Below are 20,077 nucleotides of genomic sequence, written 5' to 3'. Positions count from 1 at the left end.
TTCAACAATTGCATACCTGGAAAAAACTCAAATATAGGAACCTAAATGGCACTATTCCTATGAAAGTTTCCAGTAGTCTCTGATTAGGGTTTACATTTAAAACCCTCAGTTACTTTTGAGTATCTAAACAATGGTTCATGATCTCCATACCTAGAGACAGAGGCCTATGTATGTTTCCTTTATTGCACAATAATCTATTTTTACGATGATTTAAAAAGGAATACATGGTTATATAAATGGCACAACTTTTTATTGTGATAAAATAATACATGATATGAAATCTATCCTCTAAGCAATATTTTAAGTTTAAAGTACAGTATTTTTGTACATTGTTGTACAATGGACCTCTACAAGTTTTTGATCTTGCATGACTAGACCTCTCTACCCATTGAACAGCAGTTTCTCTTTTCTACCAGCCCCTAGGCCTGACAACAGCCATTCTACTTTCTCCTTCTTTGAATCTGACTACTTCAGATACTTCACATAGGTAGAATTAGGTGGTATTTGTTTTTCTATAACTGATTTATTTCACTTAGCAAAATGTCATCAAGGTTCATCCATATTGTAGTTTATGACAGAATCTCCTTTTTAAGGCTGAATACTATTTCACTGTTTGTATAAGCCACATTTTTAAAATCTATTCACCTACCATAGGCATTTAGTTTGTTTCAACCTCTCCAGCATTACTTTCAAATATGCTTATAACAATATACAATGAAACATATAAGGAACAGTAAAAACAAGTGTACCAATGGTGATAACAACTAATGCTTGAAGCATCCAACTCAGGTGAGAAAGATAATCATGTTCTCAGTGATTTTTTGATCTGTTAAATTCTAGAAGAGCCAATGTTGTCCTGCCTCACAAGAATTAAAGTGGCAATTTTGTTGAAGAGCAGGTTCCTTATTTCATCTGGGGAGGGGGGGGAGTATACTTGAAGTATAGTGCAGATTTTGGGAGAAGGGGGGGGTTCATCTAGTCTCAGTCTCTCTCACAGGACTAGGCAGGTTTTCTGTCTCCCAAGCAAATGGACTTTAAGTCTGAATTCAGTGTTTCTGTAGGCAGGACTTGTGATTCATCTCTAAGGCCATTCCTGAGAAGGGAGGTGATGAGTGTTTGAGGAGTTGAAAACATAGATCACCCTGGACCCAAACTAAATGCCTCAAAACAATGAACTCCTGTCTGAATGTGGATCTCCTGGACCCCAGAATGGTACCTTAGCCAGACTATTTGCTGTGGCTATCCTAAGCTGCTGGGTCTGTATAAAGAAACTGGGTGGCTCAGTGGGTTAAAGCCTCTGCTTTCGGCTCAGGTCATGATCCCAGGGTCCTGGGATCAAGCCCCGCATCAGGCTCGCTGCTCCGCAAGGAGCCTGCTTACTCCTCTCTCTGCCTGCCTCTCTGCTTACCTGTGATTTCTCTCTGTCAAATAAATAAATAAAATCTTTAAAAAAAAAAAAAAAAGAAGAAAGAAAATGATATACTTGAAACTGGATCGTGACTAGGAATGTGGAGATAACTCTTGACCTTTCCAATCAGTATACAAGATAATTTAGACTCTGCTGTTCCCCATTCTCCTAGAATTCTACCATTAAGATTTTCATTCCCTTCTCTTGTTGAAATTTCAAAAAGTGTGAAATAGGCAGAATGATAATTGCATGTTCATATTTATTGTCGAAGAGCCCAACCAAAGATTATTTCATTTTCTAGTCCAGGAGTCAGCAAACTTTTCCTTTAAAGGGCCAGAAAGAACAAATTTTAAGCTTTGGGGGCTACCTATGACTCTCTGTCACAACTATTCAGTTCTACCGTTTAAGCACAAAACAGCCAAAGACAACACTTAATTGAACAGACATGGCTTTGTTCCAAAGAAACTTTAACCTGGTGATTCACAGACCTGTACCCCTGGGGATAAAAAGATATGTTTATAAAAAATAAAAAATTTAAAAAAAAAAATCTTTATTTCTAAAAATAGGTGGCCAGTGGATTTTTGTTCACTGTAATTTGCCAACTTTTCCTGCTATTTTCACTCAGTAAGGGCCCAGGTCACAAGTTAACTTGTAGACATTGATAATTACATATTGATCCTTTAGAGTTATCAATTATCATTATTTTGTAGACAAGACAGTCCCAAAAGTTAGGATAGTACTGTCCTATAGGACTTTAAACAGTTTTGATCCTGTCTTCAAAAATAAAATCTTAATTTTAGTATGCCTTTCCCAAAGGACTGACTCTATCTACCCTAGAGCCTCAAAGGCTCTTTGACTGGCTTTGCCAAAGTTCTCACCCCCCAATTAATGAGTTATACGTCAATTAGTGTTTATTCTGTATTTATATGAGAATTATATTTTTAACTTCTGAAAATTAAAATACTGGCAATCTAGCTCTGAGGTAAACATGCCAGCATTCTTATACTCAACACCAAGGGTAAGCTGCGCAAATGCCTGGGAAAAACAAGGCAGGCAGTGTGAGGCCCTTCTCTTCATTCCACACAAGCTCAGAAGTGCCCTGGTGAGACTACATCGACCTTACCTAGATTCCTGATGACACCTTCAGTGTCCAATACTCCCTACGTCTTCAGAATCAATGGACAGAAAAACATCTTCCTTACATGTGTAAAATGAGTCAACTCACCAATATAAAGCTCTTAGGTATTTCCCAGCTCTGCTATACAGTAACTACCTGTTTGTAGCCTAGATGACTACTCAGAATCCTCCTCTCTCATCAACCCCATCAACATAAAAGAGTTTTAGAAAATGAAGGAAACATGGATTTGATTAAGGAGAAAGATGAATTCAACTTGTCTGAAATATTTCAAGCTTGAAATATAAAATATGTTACTTTGGTGACTGGTTTAAAAACTAGAACTTTTCTATTAAAAAGAGCTTTCAATGAACTCTGACTTATACACAAAATCAGGGTTGGATCAGATTAACTTTAGGGCACATATCAAAGCTACATTAGCATGCTTCTAATCATTTTTCACCTCTGTTAGCTCGACAGCTCACTTCCCCCTGATTCCTGTCATGTATTCAAGCATCACTTCCATATGCATAACTTCCCATCCCCAATGTCCAGGACACTCCATTTTTCCATGCACCAGTCCCCCATCTGCAAAGGCTTTCAAATATCTCCATCTTTCTCCAAACATGACACTGCCATCAACCTGCCTTCTTTGCCCAAAATCTTAGAATCTTTGACATTTCCCTCACTCTTACCATCGTCCTTACATCTACTCAGTATCTGAAACCTATCAGTGCTCCTCTACTCTTGCTGGCAGCTTACTAGTACACACCTTCCCTGGTTTCACTTTCCATCTACTCAATCCCATGGTTGGCTCAAAGCCCCTACAGCACAGACTAATTTTCTTAAACACAGATTCCCTTGTGCCTCTCTTGCTTAGCCTTGATCAAAATATGTTGGTGGTGTCCTATTACTGGACAAATAAAATCCAAAACCAAGACCCAACTTAGGCTACATACTAGCCTTTCCATCACAGATTCATTTGTATTACTTCTAAGCCCTTGTTCACTCATTTTATTTCTCCCTGAAATGCATTTTGTCACAGCCTTCCCTTAGATTATGGTGTTTCCAGATATACCAAACCTGCCTCAGGTTTCCCAGTTCCCCCAAAGGAAACATTATTCTCTTTTGATATCTACCATCTTTCACTGGATTCTCTCTCATATTAACATTCTTAAACTTCTTAGATGTTAGTAGGCAGTAAAGTACATGACAATAGAATCTAACAGTTTTCAGTTTGCACCCCAGCATTGACATCTGTCACTTCTGTGAACTTTGCCAGCTAACGAAATGGCCCCACGCCTTAATTTTTACATATCTGTCAAAAGGTAAGACAACAGTATTTACTTCTCCAGCTTTTGTAGGAATAAATGAATGAAGTTGTCCCATGATAAGTAACATTTACATGGCCCCTAAACATTATATCTTGTAACTCTGAGTTTGCCCTCTAATCAAACTTATTTAATGAGAGACTAAATAATTTTTGTTTGTGTTTGTGGTGGTTTTGTTTTGTTTTGTTTTGTTTTGTTTTGTTTTGTTTTGTTTGGCTGTACAGCACCCTTTCCACCTTCTTTTGGTAACAGCGTTCGATGGGAATATTTCTCCCCATTAGGTCCAGTCCTAGAGAGGCTATAAATCAAGGTGCGTGGCCTTTCCTGCCAAGTTTGTGGGCATATTATTTAAGCAGAACAAATTGGAGTTTGTGTTTTGGGAGTTGGTACATTGAGCCCTGAACAAATCTTTCATTTCAAACTTAGATCCCTAACAAAACTGTTGTATGGTTGCTCTTCCTGAAATCACTGGAATGCCTGGTTTCAGCCCTTCTAACTTTGTTTTTTTTTCATTTTTCTTCCATTTCTTCTTTTGTCTTTCCCTCAGTCCTGTATCCCACCCCCAAGTCCGTCCAAAAAAAATCATTTCTGCTTGAGTTAGCAAAAATGAATTCTGTTGCTTGCAACCAAAGAACCCTACCTAACACAGGATTATGTTATCTATCCTTTAACTTTAAGCAGTCAAAACCCAATGTCTAGTGCTTATAGTTTTAAGTAAATTTTTGTAATTTAAAAGAATTCTTCAATTTGTGTTGTCCTTGTCCTTGTACATTTTAGTTTATGTTCACTCTCTTAACTCTGTTCTGAATCAGATTCTTGCATGCTTCATTCAGTTTCTGTTCTAAAAATCAAAATATTTATGCTCATCTTGTTCCAAAACTAATTTAAGATAACTTTGTTTGCATTAGTATAAAAATTAAGACAATAGAGAAGAATTTAAAGTAAAAGAGGTAGAGTTTTTCTCATAAAGAAAGTTATAAAATGAATTGTCCATTATCTTGTCCATCAAATTAATTACCTTCAAAAACTTCATTTCTGGTCCAATATTTTCTACACTGGCTATCTCACAGACTTAATTGGGAAGATTTAAAAAAAAATACAGATAACTAGCTCAAAGACTAATTTAACCTGAAGCCCTAGGTGTGGAACCTGAGATGCAATATTTTTTCAAATGTCCCCAGTTTATCCTAATGCACAAGAAGGACAGACGGTTTGAAACTCTAGAGCCACTCAGTTATTCAAGATGCTTAAAATGGAATGTAGATCTTCAAATGATACTTGTGAAGTGTAGAAAACTGTGTGTAGATTTGAAAACAAAAATGTGAGCATGAAAGATTCAGTAAAATAAACTCTCTTGAAAAATACTAATACTCTACAATTATTTTTCCATCAAAATAAAATAGTGCCAAGCACACCACCTCTTCCAAGTAACAAATCTTTAAAACCAAAATGAAATTTTAAAACCACTCCTTCAAATAGCATCTGTTCCGTAGGCAGATGGCCTGTTTTAGTTCATTTCCCGTTTCTTCTTGGTGGAGTTCATGGGATATTTCGAGAATCAATGGGTAATTAGGAATTGGGTGCCAATTTAGATATTTGATTTGGAAATTGAGTTTTTAAAAACCATCAATTCCAAATACAGGGCAAACCTCCTTGTTATGCTACCCCAGAAACTGGCAATAAGAAAATCCTAATAACATTTATAAATTTAGGAGGCAGACTCTCTGGGCTACAGGTGGAGCATACACAGCTGGAAGGAAAAGTAAGACACCTGCTATGTCCTCGAGTACCCTTTAATGGGTGGGGAAAGGAGAACAATAGAGTCTGTTGTGGTATAAATCTGGGGAGTGGCTATAAATAATTGTGATTAAAGAGCTCTATTGGAAAACCTTTCTGAAAGGACAGGTAAAAGTGGGGTCCATGGTAGTAAGAAATCAAGGTCAGTAGCCCTAGGCAGTTTTTGTTAAATGTAAAAGACTGCTTGAAAAGTTACATACCTGACATCAGTCAGGAGACATTACTTCATCAGACACATAATTAGCCACTCATTCTAGTCAGTTCAGCAGATGTCTATGGAAGTCTACTGTCTACGTGACATTGTGTTAGGCTGAGAGGCATCAATTTCAAACCCAAATGTGAAAAAAAAAATCACTTGAAAACATTGGAAGACAGATGTCTGAGCTGTAACCCCAAATATTCTGATTTATAAGGACTGTGCAAACGTGAATTTACATTTTAATAGACACTCTAGGGATGGTTTAAGCACAACTCTGAGATACCTCTAAAGATTTATACTATGCCTCCACTGAAATAACCTAATTTGATGGGAGGAGTATTTAAGAAAAGACCTGAGTAGAGCAAGACTCTGGCAAGTGTTTCTAGCTATAGCAAAGCCTCAAAGAACAGGGAGTGATGGGAAACTTCTGAGTGCAAAATACTCCAGAAAGTAGTAGGAGACCAAAAGGAAGAGAAGACAAACAGTTGCTGAGGACCCCCACCCCCCCCCAAAAAAAATCATATTTCAAAACTTTGCCTAAAACCCATCCAGGGAAGAACAGTAATTTAAGACATATAAGACCACAAAAAAATTCTAGATCAACAGGCACCAAGTATAACTACCTGCCAGGCATTGCAACAGTGGTTTGGATATAGTGTCTTCACTAGTAGGTTGCTACCTCATGTTGGTTAGGAACATGGACCCCAGAGCAGTGTTCGTCAACCCCAGTTATGTCTGAGATCACCTAGGAGCTTTGAAAAATGCTGATACCAAGACCCAAACTAAGGTGCCAAACCAAGTTTCAGATAGAGGTGTAGCCTGAGCTATTGTGTTTCTTCTGTGTTCTCTAATGAGACTTGAGCCCTCTAGAACAGTGCTTCATAAAATGTGGGGTTCATCAAAACCACCTGGAGAGCTATAGGGAACACAGAGGTCCAGGATCCTTCAAGTAGGTCAGAGCCTGGACTCCTGTTTATCAGGTGCCCTAGGTGATTCTACTACCTACCAAGTTTGAGAAACACAGATCTAGAGTGAGGCTGTGGGTTCGAATCAGAGTTTCACAACCCCTCAATGGTGTACCTTAAGCAAGTTAGGCATTCCATCTGTGCTTCATTTTCCATATCTGTAGAGCAAGGAGGGTAGCACACATCTAATGAGGAATGCATGTGGATAGATGTGGAGACTCTCCCTCTCCCTTTTTGACTAAACCAGCAGAGAGATGGCTCAGCAGGTCTTGAGTTATCTCAATAGAACAGGCTGATACTAGAACCAACTTCATTCTACCCACTTCTTTTTTTTTTTTAAGATTTATTTATTTATTTATTTAAGAGTAAGACAGCATGGGGAGGGGAGACAGAGGGAGAGAGAATATTAAGCAGACTCTGCACAGAGTGCAGATGCAGGACTCGGTCTCAGGACCCTAAGATCATGTCCTGAGCCCAAACCAAGAGTCAGACACCTAACCAGCTGGGCCACCCAAGTGCCCCTATCATATCCACTTCTAACAAGGCAACTTCCTTGATGAGGGAGTTCATCTTAGTTTATAATCTCATAGGCATTCCCTGCATGTTCTCCTCCAATCCCATTCTCACCACAATTATGCAGAATTATGATTTTGAAACTTCAGCATGCATTGAACCCCTTGGAGGACTTGACAAAACACAAATTTCTGAGCCCTAATCCTAGAGCTTCCAAGTCTGTAGCTCTGACTGTGTCTGCTAATTTGCATTTATAACAAGTTTTCAAGTGATACTGATGCTAGCCTGAAATATACTTTGAGAACCACCAATATAGAACACTGTGGAGACAGAGTTCCTTGCTAAGGGCTCTGGGTGTAGAGAGTCTGAGGATGTACACTTCACTACTTTTCTGACTATAACATATCCCAAATAATCTCTCTTTTATATCTGTATTGCCTAAAGCTAATAGGGTGTGGCCATGGCTATAGTAGGGATAACATGGGCAATCACATGTAAAATTGTTTAGAAATATACCTAGTAAAGAGTTTGGGCTCTTAAACAGAAGGCAACATTATTTTTTATTTCTCAGACTCTCTTGAGCACCTACTATTTCCAGACGTTTGGTGAGATGCTAGAATTACTCTGATGAACAAGGTACACTACTTAGACTTGACAATTAAGAAGAAAATAAAAGCATGCCCACAAATAATTATAATGTCATAATAAAGACAACAATGTAAGTGACCTCTAACTTACGCAGGATCCCATTAAGTTAGTTCTCGTTAGAAAAGGGCAAAACAGGGGGAGATGGAGAGGAGAAAGGAGTTGAGGGAAATTGGAAGGGGAGGTGAACCATGAGAGTCTATGGACTCTGAAAAACAATCTGAGGGTTTTGAAGGGTCGGGGGGTGGGCGGATGGGGGAACCAGGTGGTGCGTATTGGAAAGGGCACGGATTGCATGGAGCACTGGGTGTGGTGCAAAAACAATGAATACTGTTACGCTGAAAATAAATAAATAAATAAATAAATAAATAAAAGAAATGAACCATTTTTATTACAGAAATTTTTTAAAATTTCCATGAATATATGTGATAAATATAATACCGTGATATATAATACAATATAACATAATAAAAAAAAAGAGAAGGGAAAAACAATGTGATTGTTTCTTTGCTACCACTCAGCTCCCACTGGAGGCATAAAAAGCCAGTCCCTGACACCCCACACCTCCTATTCCCTCTAGCCCCCACCCCTGACTTCCAGAGTTCACTGCACATGTGTGGTATTAGGCTGGATTAGATTCATCTAAGATAAACATAGTGCAGGAAATAGCATTTAAAAAATATGTTAGATGTGGTTTCATCCTAAATTATTTTTGCCCACATTCAGATGCTTGACGTTTTTATCATTCTTTATTTATTATCTGATGTTTACATAGATTCTTTCTTCAAAGAATCACCACCACTTCTTCAGGTGTTACTTTCATCTGCATTATATTCTTGAAAGATTAAGAATCATTGACTAACTTTATTTTGTGGAGCAGACATGACATGGAAAGACATTGATGGCTAATCCCAGAGCAGAGACTGGAAGCCAGAACTTCTGACTGAGGGGGCCAGGGTTCCACATTCTGTTATATCATAAGAAGTAAAAATATATACCACCCAGGGGTAAATGCCTCAACTGCCTCAAATGACAAAAACTTGGGGCAAAAACTAATAATAAATGAAACCAGAGGTGAGGTATTATTTTTCAGAAGTCATGCCTCATCATCTAAGAGAAGAACCTGTCTTCTTCAGGGATCATCACAAACAGTCTACTTTAAATGAAGATTTAAATTTCCATTTTCACCCACAGGATATAGCAGCTCCTATACCTGATTCCTGTTCCTGCCAAGAAGTGTTTATCCTTACTCAATCGTCTCCAATAATGTTTAACAAATGGTCTGGGCTGGACCACCCAGCTGCTGGTAAGGAGAAAGAAACAAGCATTCCCAGGATCCATGTTTTTCTATGCTGACAATGTCTGGAAAGAATGAGAACTGTGTGTTAAAATATCAGGACTTTGCTCATTTAAAATAAATTGCATCCAGAGTCTCACAGCATTAATGTTAGTAGGTCTGGTGAAGTCGGTCAGAAAAATGGTTGGGTTTTCCCTCTCAGATATTTTCACCTGGTAATGAAACTATCCAGTGGATATACTACCCAATCAGAATTTAAAAAATAAGGCCTGGGTCAACCACCCTCCTGCTGGAACTCATGGGAGAGAAAGCCAGGCCTCCTTCTCAGCTCACAGTATCTCACAAATGCAGCCAACAAATTTAGCAGCTCTGCTGTGCCACCTAGAATGTCTTCTTCCAAATTTGCTCATTTCCAGGAAATCCTACAAATATTTACAATCTGAGGTCACTTTGGAATAACATTTTCTAGATGCTGATGGAAAACATGTCTGGCTTGCTTTGAACCATATCAACTTCTATACTGAGTCAGAACATCTTTACTGTGAGAGACTCTTGTAAAACCCAAAAGTTAGAATAGTTGGAAAGCTTGGACAGGGAATTTTCATTACATTCCCAATTCTTGGGAGTCCAGGAGGACTTCTACATGAATTCAATTGTATTTAGTTAAATATATGGTAATATGTTACTGGCTCATGGTCATCCTACATTTGAAGGGATCCTAGTACAACTACATAACTTCTAGATTTCTATACCATCTCTACTAAACAACTCAAGAAGAAGGATTTATACCTTTGAAATTTGGTGCTCTTAGACAGCCAATACTTGATTATTTAAATAATCTTATCACCATCATTTTCATGTTTATTTAACCTATAAATGTTCATCAAATGCCCATACAGATCTCTGACTAAAGAGAAACCCTTATTAAGGCAACCCATGGCTGAATCCCAATAAGAAGAACTGATGAAGATAGCTCTCTTGTCTCCTTAGATATTCACATTAACATTAACAAATACCCAATTAGAAGAGAGAAATCACTGAGTCATTTGCCATTGATTGGGTCATTCTGAAAAAGATCCAGACTAGTTCCCCAATATTCAAAGAATATTGTAGATATTGTAGATACCTTACGAAGAGCAAAGCAACAGCATTCCTTTTCCCTGATCAGTCCACATCACTCAGAGCCTTATCAAAGCCTTATTAGAGTTACTCACAACTGCTGGGGGTGGAGGTTTTGAGGAAGAGAAATGTGAACTAGTTTGACCTTCAGAGTCTTAGGAAATTGTATTGACAGAGATGTCAGATTGCTCTAGCTTAGGAAATCTTAGTAGAATGTATTGCTTGTGTCTTCACAGGAATGATAAGGATAGCCCTTTATTATGTACACAGCTCTCAAAAAAGTTCATATAAAGTTATAGAAACATGTCTTCCATCAAACCGGTTTACAACCCCTTCTTGACTTCAGTCCCTCCTCTTCACTTGAATAACAGAGATGTTATCAGGGTAAGAATTAGTTAAGCAGTTGTACCAAATTTCCCCCTACATTCAGAGAGCTTATAGTTGGAGGTTTCACCAATAGGTAAACATAACATTTTGTGACTCTAATCAAGCCATTAGAGAATGGCTCTTCCTCCCATCTTGATTTCCAAAGTATCTATAGCTCTCCACCACCCCCATACCCCACAAAAAACATCTCTTCTAGGGGCACCTGGGTGGCTCAGTGGGTTAATGCCTCTGCCTTCAGCTCAGGTCATGACTTCAGGGCCCTAGGATTGAGCCCCGCATCAGGCTCTCTGCTGAGTGGGGAGTCTGCTCCCCCCTGCCCCGCGTGCCTCTCTGCCTACTTGTGATCTCTCTCTGTCAAATAAATAAATAAAATCTTTAAAGATATATATATCTCTCTTATAGCCCTGGAAAAGTAACACATTCTAAGACAAAGAAAACAAGAGTTATTATTGGTTGAGTCTTGGTTTAAGTGAGAAATTTGAGGATAACAGGGGCGTGTAGCATTGTTTCACTTTAAAGAAGTAGATGTAAAAATACAAACCATAGTGGCACTCTTTCCAGATTCTCTATACCTAGGAAGGATCCAGCACTGATTACCCTTTAGGACTAAAGTTCTCTCTTTAACCAAGAAGTTTATTTTACAGTATCCTTTTCATGTATACCACTGAATGGGCTACTTACATTTTCTTAACTAAAGGATTTTCTACTGAACTGGAATGAAAGAGCCATTTCTTACACTCAGTAGTCTGCTTGTTTTCTGGAGGTACTTAATTTTCTTAATTGGACACAGATGAAGACAGGAACATTATCGAAGACTTATCTCAAAATGCAAGTGATAGTTTCCAGATCTTACTCCTTTCAGTGACCAACAATTAGCAAGCCTAAGATGCTATTTCTTTTGATCCTGTTAAGCAAATAGTTCTCAACTCTGGCCACACATTAGAACTGCTTCAGGAATTTCAAAGATCTCAAAGTCCATCCCACCTCGGCCCATTTAAATAGGAATTCTGGAGGTGGGACTCAGGCTTTGGTACTCTCTGAAATTGCATGGTGATTCCAATGATTAAAAATCAGTATAGTTCTCAAGCTTCAGAGCATACCTGCATCACCTGGAGCACATGCTAAAATATAGATTACTTGGCCTCGACTCAGAATTTCTGATTCAGTAGGTATAGAGTGAAGTCCAGAAATTTGCATTTCCAACAAGTTTCCAAGTGATGCTGAAACTGATGCTTTTAATACGGAACCACACCTTGAGAACCAATGTCTTACATGAATATGTTGATCTGACAGTTTTAAGAAAAAGAAATAAAGCTCATTTGTTTACGTTTTAGAGAAATTGGTTTAATACAAACAGCTGTTTTTAATAGCATTATATAATCTTTAATTTGACAAACTAATGGAAATAGTGGTGACAGTGCCAAAGAATAAGTCTTAATGGCTTCATTTCCCTCCCAATTATAGAAGAAATCCAACTCATAAAATATAACTGAGATGTTTAAACAAACCACTTATGTGGTACTTAGTTGAAATTGTAACCCTTGTAAATACCACAGATTATAATCAATTTCATGAAGTATCTGGTTTGTTTCACCCAATTCACTTGAAAATGTGAGCAGCAAGTCATCACAGAAAGAGAATTATGTAATTGCACCATGATTAGCAAAAAGGCAATAATTCAAAATATTTCTCTAATTCATGTTTATCTCATTCCTTAGGATACAGCTTTCTTCTAATTTTTGAAAACCCCCCAAAATCTCTGGCCTCCTGTACCAGGGGAGAGACATCACATGAACTCCCTTAGGTTAGTATTACATGTCACATGTATCAATGTACCAAATCCATGTCTTCTTTTTTAGGGTTTTGATTTTTGTTGGCTGGCTATGTATGTACCAATGCTTCCATAAAATAATTTTTTAAAGAATTGTGTGTGGATGTTCCTATCAGCTTTATTTATAATAGAAAAAAAGACTGAAAACAACACCAATGTTCATTAACAACAGAATGATAAATAAATAAATAATGGGATATCTATACAATGAAGTATGGGACAACAATTTAAAAAAAAAGTTTGTGTCCCACAAAACAATATGATGACTTTCACAGATGCAAAAAAAGAAATGAGATATATAGAGTTCATATTGTATGGTTCCATTTAAACGAAGTTCAAGAACAAACAAAACTCATTTATAGCAATAAAATTCAGAAGAGTAGTTGTCTTTGAGGGGAGTTTTAACTAAATGGAGACATGAAAAAGCCTTCTGCAATGCTGAAATATTCTGTATCTTATCCTACGTAGTAAAGTGGATACCTGTACATGTAAACATTGAGTTTATGACTTGTGCATTTTATATGCTATAACTTAATTGACAATTTTAATTTCAAAATTGCATTAATATGATAAACTACTTTTTGTGAAATATGCCTTATATCTAAGTTCAAAAGCTGCTCACATGCTGGAATTTAATAACTGTTGATGGTAAGTCTAATATGGAAAAAAGTCCAAATGGGGTGCCTGGGTGTTTCAGTTGGTTAAGCATCTGCCTTTAGTTCAGGTCATGATCTCAGGATCCTGGGAGTCTGGCTCCCTGCTCAGTGGGGAATCTGCTTCTCCCTCACCCTCAGCTCCCCCTCCCTGCTCATGCTTCCTCACACATTCTCTCTCAAACAAATAAATAAAATCTTTAAAAAAAAAAAAAAGTCCAAAGATTTAGTTATAAAGTCAAATGTAGAAGATTTCCATCTAAAGATTATGTATTATTATTCTTCAAATATTTTTAAAAGATTATCTATTTCCTCTTCTTTTTCGTGAAACTTCCTTTAGAGTCTCACCCATAAAAGTAAGGTATAAAATGCTATAGGTCAAGAACAAAGTGATTGGAGACGAGAGTCTCCATTAGCAGACAAAATATTTCAACAGTTTTGGAAGGCAGAAACCATATGGAAGATGGTAACTGAGTTTGCAGATGCAGGAAAATGCAGCCCAAGGTCACTGTAAAAGAGACAGGTGAAGGATAGTGGTAGGGAAAATTTCCCTCAAGAATCCTAGAAAGGCATGGCTTTCAGAGGCACCAAATATTATGGTTGAAGTACCCAAAAGAGGCAAGATGTGGGGTTAAAGAATAAAGGAAAGTTATCCACTCGAAGTCTATACAAGAATGCCAAAGACCAGAATTCTAGCTCTCATTCAAATGATAAAATATTTATTCTCTGATAGAACTTAGTGTCCCCAGTGAAAAAAATTCTGTTTGCATACTGGCATGAGTCCCTCGATTAAATGTTCTGTTCACAACCCAAATAATCACCCTAATGTAAATCTCACCCAAAAGCCCAACCAAAGCACATAAAGTGGCCAATAAGTTTTAGGGCCTCACTTTTGTGAAATAGATAACCAAGGACCACCAGACACTATAATGTGCCAGCAACATAAAAAAGAGATAAAATGAGTGGGGGTGGGGGGGTGGGGGGGTGGGGAACACTCAAGAAAACATTAAGCAAAAGTTCATGAGAAATGCTAATTGTTTTTAACAGTGAAAAATTTTTTAAAAATTGCAAAACAAGAACAACATGCAGTTTTTTTTAAATAATAGAGAATAAACAATTTTTAGAAATTAAAACTATAGGGGTGCCTGGGTGGCTCAGTGGGTTAAGCCTCTGCCTTCAGCTCAGGTCATGATCTCAGGGTCCTGGGATGGAGCCCCGCATCAAGCTCTCTGCTTGGCGGGGAGCCTGCTTCCCCCTTTCTCTCTGCCTACCTCTCTGCCTGCTTGTGATCTCTCTCTCTCTCAATCTGTGTCAAATAAATAAATAAATATTTTTTTAAAAAAAGAAATTAAAACTATAGGCATCAAAATAAAAATTCAAAAACAGATGAGAAAATACTATCAAGGAAAGAGCTGAGAAAATAAGAAAAAGGACAGAGAGAAAAATAGAAGAGAAATAATAAGAGGTCTGAAAATTAATATAGGAAATAGGCATTTAGAGAAAAAAGGGAAAAGGGAAGGGAAGAAATGTTTTTATTTTTTAAAATTTTTTAAAGATTTATTCTATCTGAGAGAGAGTAGGAGTGAGTGTGAGTGGAGGGAGGGACAGTGGGAGAGAATCTCTAGCAGACTCCCCACTGAGCATGAAGTCCGATGCAGGGCTTGATCTTAAGACCCTATGGATCATGACCTAAGCTGAAACCATGAGTGGGCTGCTTAAGTGACTGAGCCACCCAGGTGCCCCAGGGAAGAAATTATTTTAAAAATCATATGAGAAATATTACCAAAGGTTGGGGGGGACATGGGTGGGTCAGTTGGTTAAGCATCTGCCTTCAGCTCAGGTCATGATCCCAGGGTCCTAGGATTGAGCCCCACATCAGGCTCCCTGCTCAGCGGGGAGTCTGCTCTCCCTCTCCCTCTGCTTTTCCCCCTGCATGTGCTCTATCACACTCTCCCTCTCTGTGTCAAATAAATAAATAAAATCTTAGAAAAAAAGAAATTTTACCAAAGGTAAAATACATGCATTTCTTAATTGGAAAAGCCTGAGACAATAAAGGAAAATTAAATAAAAGGGCCATATGAATGTACATCATCATGAAGCTTAAGAACCCAAGGATAGATAGGTTGATGGAATGGTGAAGCAGAGATGTCCTTGAACCTGCTCTCTTACAAAAACAATAAAAATACTGGCAAAACAATTAAAACCAGTAATTGCAGAACTCTTGAAATTAACCAAAACCATTGAACAAACTAAAAATTTCTTGTCCAAAAGAAATGACTGTTATATCCAAGACAGACAGTAGGTTGTATGGCATTTAAACTTCTGACTATTTCGGCCATGATCTCCCTTACCAGTGCAGTGGCACTGTAGCCATGAAAAGCCAGCAACCTCACACCTGAAGATGCCTGGCATCTTTTGGGAGTTCTGTAAGCCTCACGCTTACAGCACAGTCAATATTTTGTCCAAACTGATAGCTCCCTAGAAAATCTCTCAGTTCCATGTTTGTATGGCTATTGATTTGATTCAGAGGTCAGCTCATTAAAAAGCATAAATAAAAATAGAAAAATGAAAAAGCCCTATCCCTAGGTGATTGGTGTAAACAATGGCAATCTTTCAGTTATTTTGCAGATACCTAAAGCTGTGATTTGAGTTAGGGAATTCTAGATCCTAGACAAAAATTTTAAAAGGAAGTCCGGGAGAACTGCAGGACCAGAAGGAACTTTGAAGAGTTCCAACATATTCCCAGGGATCTATAAGTCCTCTTGCATGTCTAAGGTGCTATGTGCATGCCACAAAAAATATGGGAAAGTACAAACCTCAATCATTCACCTCTGGCTGACCTTGAGGCACTGCTTAATCGGAAGTGAAAACCAAGACTGCCTTGTAAATTTCTTGGATTCTGAAGGTGTGCTCTCATATACAGATCCCCTTGTGAGATCACAAGCAGATCTATTCCTTGACAAGGAATAGAAGATATAAAAGCAAGGTATTTAAGAATATACTTTGATTGATCATTGGCTAACTATTGCCTTTTACTGACCAAGTAGCAACCCTTAGGAAACCAAGAATAATAACTGCACCTAACTGGATTAGTCACGAATGAGTGTGTAAGCTCCAAGAGGGCAGGGGCTTTGTTTTGCTCACCAGAGCATTCCCAATCCTTTGCCTATTTGCTGAGTTTCATGAACATAAGAATACTCAATTAATATAGAGTAACAGGCTTAAATCGTTATATTTTATAAAAGAAAAAGACTTACATATGAATCTGGCACTTTTGATCATTGTTTAATGCTTTGAGCTAGGAGGAGGTGGCAGAAGTAACACCAATGGATTAGGAAATGAGGAAAAAATAAAATGGTGAGGTAGTACACTGATGTGATGTCCAAATGCCCTGCCGGGAATGAAGGATTTGTCCCTCCATTTGCTGGAATGCGGTGAGAAGTTGGCCTCCACTGCCAGGCCTCCTGGGGGACTGCCTCAGCTGAAGACACAGCCTTGCCCAATACTAAGATTTCTTCCAGAGCGGCCTATACCTGAAGACTACTCACACTGGGGTCCTGCTCTTACATGTCCTGCTTCACTGGGCCTGAATTCTCCCTCTGTCCAATCCTGCTTCTCCTGCCCCACTCCCACAAGTGTTCATCATGACAGCATCTCTTAATACAATGCTATCTGAATCTCTATCCCAGAGAACTAGGAATCAAGTCTCCTATCAATTTCTTCCACTTCATCAGGCTGTCTCACACATGAGCCCAGGCGAGAAAGTGCTCCCTGTTATTTTTATTCTTGTATAAACACTTCTCCCAGAGTAAGTATGTGCTCCCTGGTCTTCTATTTGGCATGGTTTAATTAAATGAATATGCCTTTGCTTCTTTCCAGCCTTTGATAGAGGTTTGACATGCTCTCATAAAAATATAAAGAAGTGGTTTATTATAGATTTGCTACGTCTTTCTATCTTTATTATTTGTTTTTAGAGATTGGTGAGCCCAGTCATGATTACACATATTAGCAAACCGGTTACCAACTGTTCTGGCAGACTCTGACCAACCTGACTTGGAAAACACCTGGTAAAACATATTTTCATTCAACTTCAGGCTATTCAAAAGCAGCTGAAAGTCACTTAAGTGGAAACCCAACTATGATGCTGCTTTTCAAATCAAAAGAAAGAACTCAGCTCCACAGGATGTGGCAGATTGCCAGGTGTTTAATATTCGAGGGGCAAGTACACTGTTGGGAGCATCTTTACATAATTGACAAACCAAAACCCAAAGTACTGAAGTTAACAATTTGCTTCTCTTTGACCACAGAACTGGTATTGTGATATTCCTCTACTGCATATAAATCACTTTCATAGGGCCATTAAACGGTTGTTTTGAGTCTCTAGAAGACTAGCAGCAAGCTTCTGGGTAGCTGAGCAATGTTAGAACAAGGTACATGGTAGGTTTAAGGTCACTCTGGAGCCACCATCAATTTTCTTCTTTCTTGCTCCTGAACCTGACAGATTATTTCAGTGCGAATGCTATGTATTTGAATTGTATGCAGGCAATTGTACAGACTCGTGGTTTTTGCCATAAGGCCTTCAATGAATTGGATCAGGACATCAAACATCAGCATATCTCCAGATGTCAGGAAAGGCTTTGCAGAAGGTTTGCTGATTATGTTTTGCCAACAATCTGGGCTGTGAGGCAGACACATCAGACAGAGGATGTCGCATGAGCTGATAAGCATTTTCACAAATCACTGGCGGTCAGAGGTCAAGGTACCTTATTTCTCTTTCTCTCTGTGTGTGCCTCACAAAACTCACAAGTGATCTGTTATCCGAGGAACGATAGAATAAGAAACTAACTAAAAAATGGATAATACCAGCTACATGAAATTTCTCAAGGAGATTAAATTATAAGTTGTTTTATATTATTTTGTTTCTTTTATTTTGAAAGACTTAAAAAAGGAATTGTAAACTGACATTTCTGGATGCTTGTGATGTACCAGTTGCCTTACATAATTTATACAATTCATTTAATTCTTCTAATACATTGTGAAACAATAAGGAAAATTAAATTCTCCGTCTCTAACCTGTCTAAATTTTACAAAGAATAAGGTGAAAATATGAGGATTCAAAGGAGTGCCCTCAGAATGCATGATATTTTCTCTCTTATACCAGTCCCTGCATCAGTTATGATCAAAGCCCTAACTAAAGATTCAAATTTGCTCTATTTTGATGATTTGATTTTCCTTTTTTTTTTTAAACTCATAAGACAAGGAAAATTTATCCCATCCAGCTCACATTTTTAATACCTTTCTTCTTAATGATGAACCTCTTGGCAGTGCCTTTTATTCATAAAACTAGCTATGCTATTCTCAAGATTCTATTTGTCCAAAGCATAGTTGTTTATATTAAGATGAAACAGACGATGACCCTGCCCTCCACCTGCTGTTTAGCCTGAGGTACCACCTATAAATATCTGTCATACAGAGGGAAAGCCGCACATACATTCCAGGTTGACTTTATAGGAAGAGGAAGAGGGACAGTCACAGCGTGTATACAGGAATAGAAAGTGAATTGAGATTACCAGGACAAAGATTGAATGGAGTGAATCATAAAAAAGAAAAAAAAAGGGGGGTTGGAATTGTAGTGATATCATACTGTTTCATGAAGGTTAAAACAAAGTTTGTGAAAGAGAAGTGTTGAAGATAGCAAAGATTTTCTCAGTTCTTCATGCCTCCTTCTTGTGTCTGTATCCTCTGCCTTGTAACCTTGCTGGATCCTCCACCTGGGGAGATGGTGATCTGCTCAGCCCCTTGGCTTTGGCTCAGCCATGTAACTTGCCTAGGCCAATGGGATGTTAGCAGGTATGACACAAACAGAAGCTTGAAATGGGCTTGTGCATGGTGGCTGGCTTTATTATGCCTCTGGCACTGCTAAGAGAAAAATGCCTTGAGACAACACATTAGAGGAAGAAGGTACATGAAGCAGAGACATGTAGCTCCAGCTGCCACAGCTGCCCATCCAAAACAGTTTAGATCAGCTGACCACCAGGCAGCTCTGGACATGTAAGCCCAGCACAGCTGAGGAGGTCCACTCAACCCTAAGATGACTCCAGACATGTGAGCGATAAACTCAAACTTGTGTATGACTTGGGGTTTTTATTGTTGTTTATTGTATGATAAGAAATGACAAGAAGACAGAAAGGTCGGTGATACAAGGGAGGGTTGAGAATTTGTGACAAAACCTCCCGTAGTACATCTAGGTAGTATAGGGTTTTTAAAGATACCGTGTCAACAGGCAACCCCTCAAATCTGTATGGGACATTCAAACAGTTAAGATCCTGAGGAGAAATTTGTCAGCACTCCCTCTACACCACAAAAACTCTCCAAATCAAACCCTGACACTTGGTAGACTTTTACTCAGCCTATAATATGAGGAGCTCATCCCTCTGTACCCTTCTTTCATTTTGTCCCTTCAGGTATTTCACTTCATATCTATTTTTTCCTAAGAAAGAAAGAAAGAAAGAAAGAAAGAAAGAAAGAAAGAAAGAAAGAAATGAACATCCTTGAAGGGAGGCATTTTGTTTTTCTCCTCTTTGCATCTCCTGGAGTGTCCAGCATGGAGTTTTTGTGAACGGAAGACAGGTATGTAATAACTTTAAAACAGAAAAGGCGGGCGCCTGGGTGGCCCAGTGGGTTAGAGCCTCTGCATTCGGCTCAGGTTGTGATCCCAGGGTTCTGGGATCAAGCCCCACGTTAGGCTCTCTGCTCAGCAGGGACTCTGCTTCCTCTTCTCTCTCTGCCTGCCTCTCTGCCTACTTGTGATCTCTATC

The sequence above is a fragment of the Mustela nivalis genome (genome assembly GCF_964662115.1).
Source record: "Mustela nivalis genome assembly, chromosome: 8".
NCBI lineage: Eukaryota > Metazoa > Chordata > Mammalia > Carnivora > Mustelidae > Mustela > Mustela nivalis.
This window is presented reverse-complemented; position numbering follows the sequence as displayed.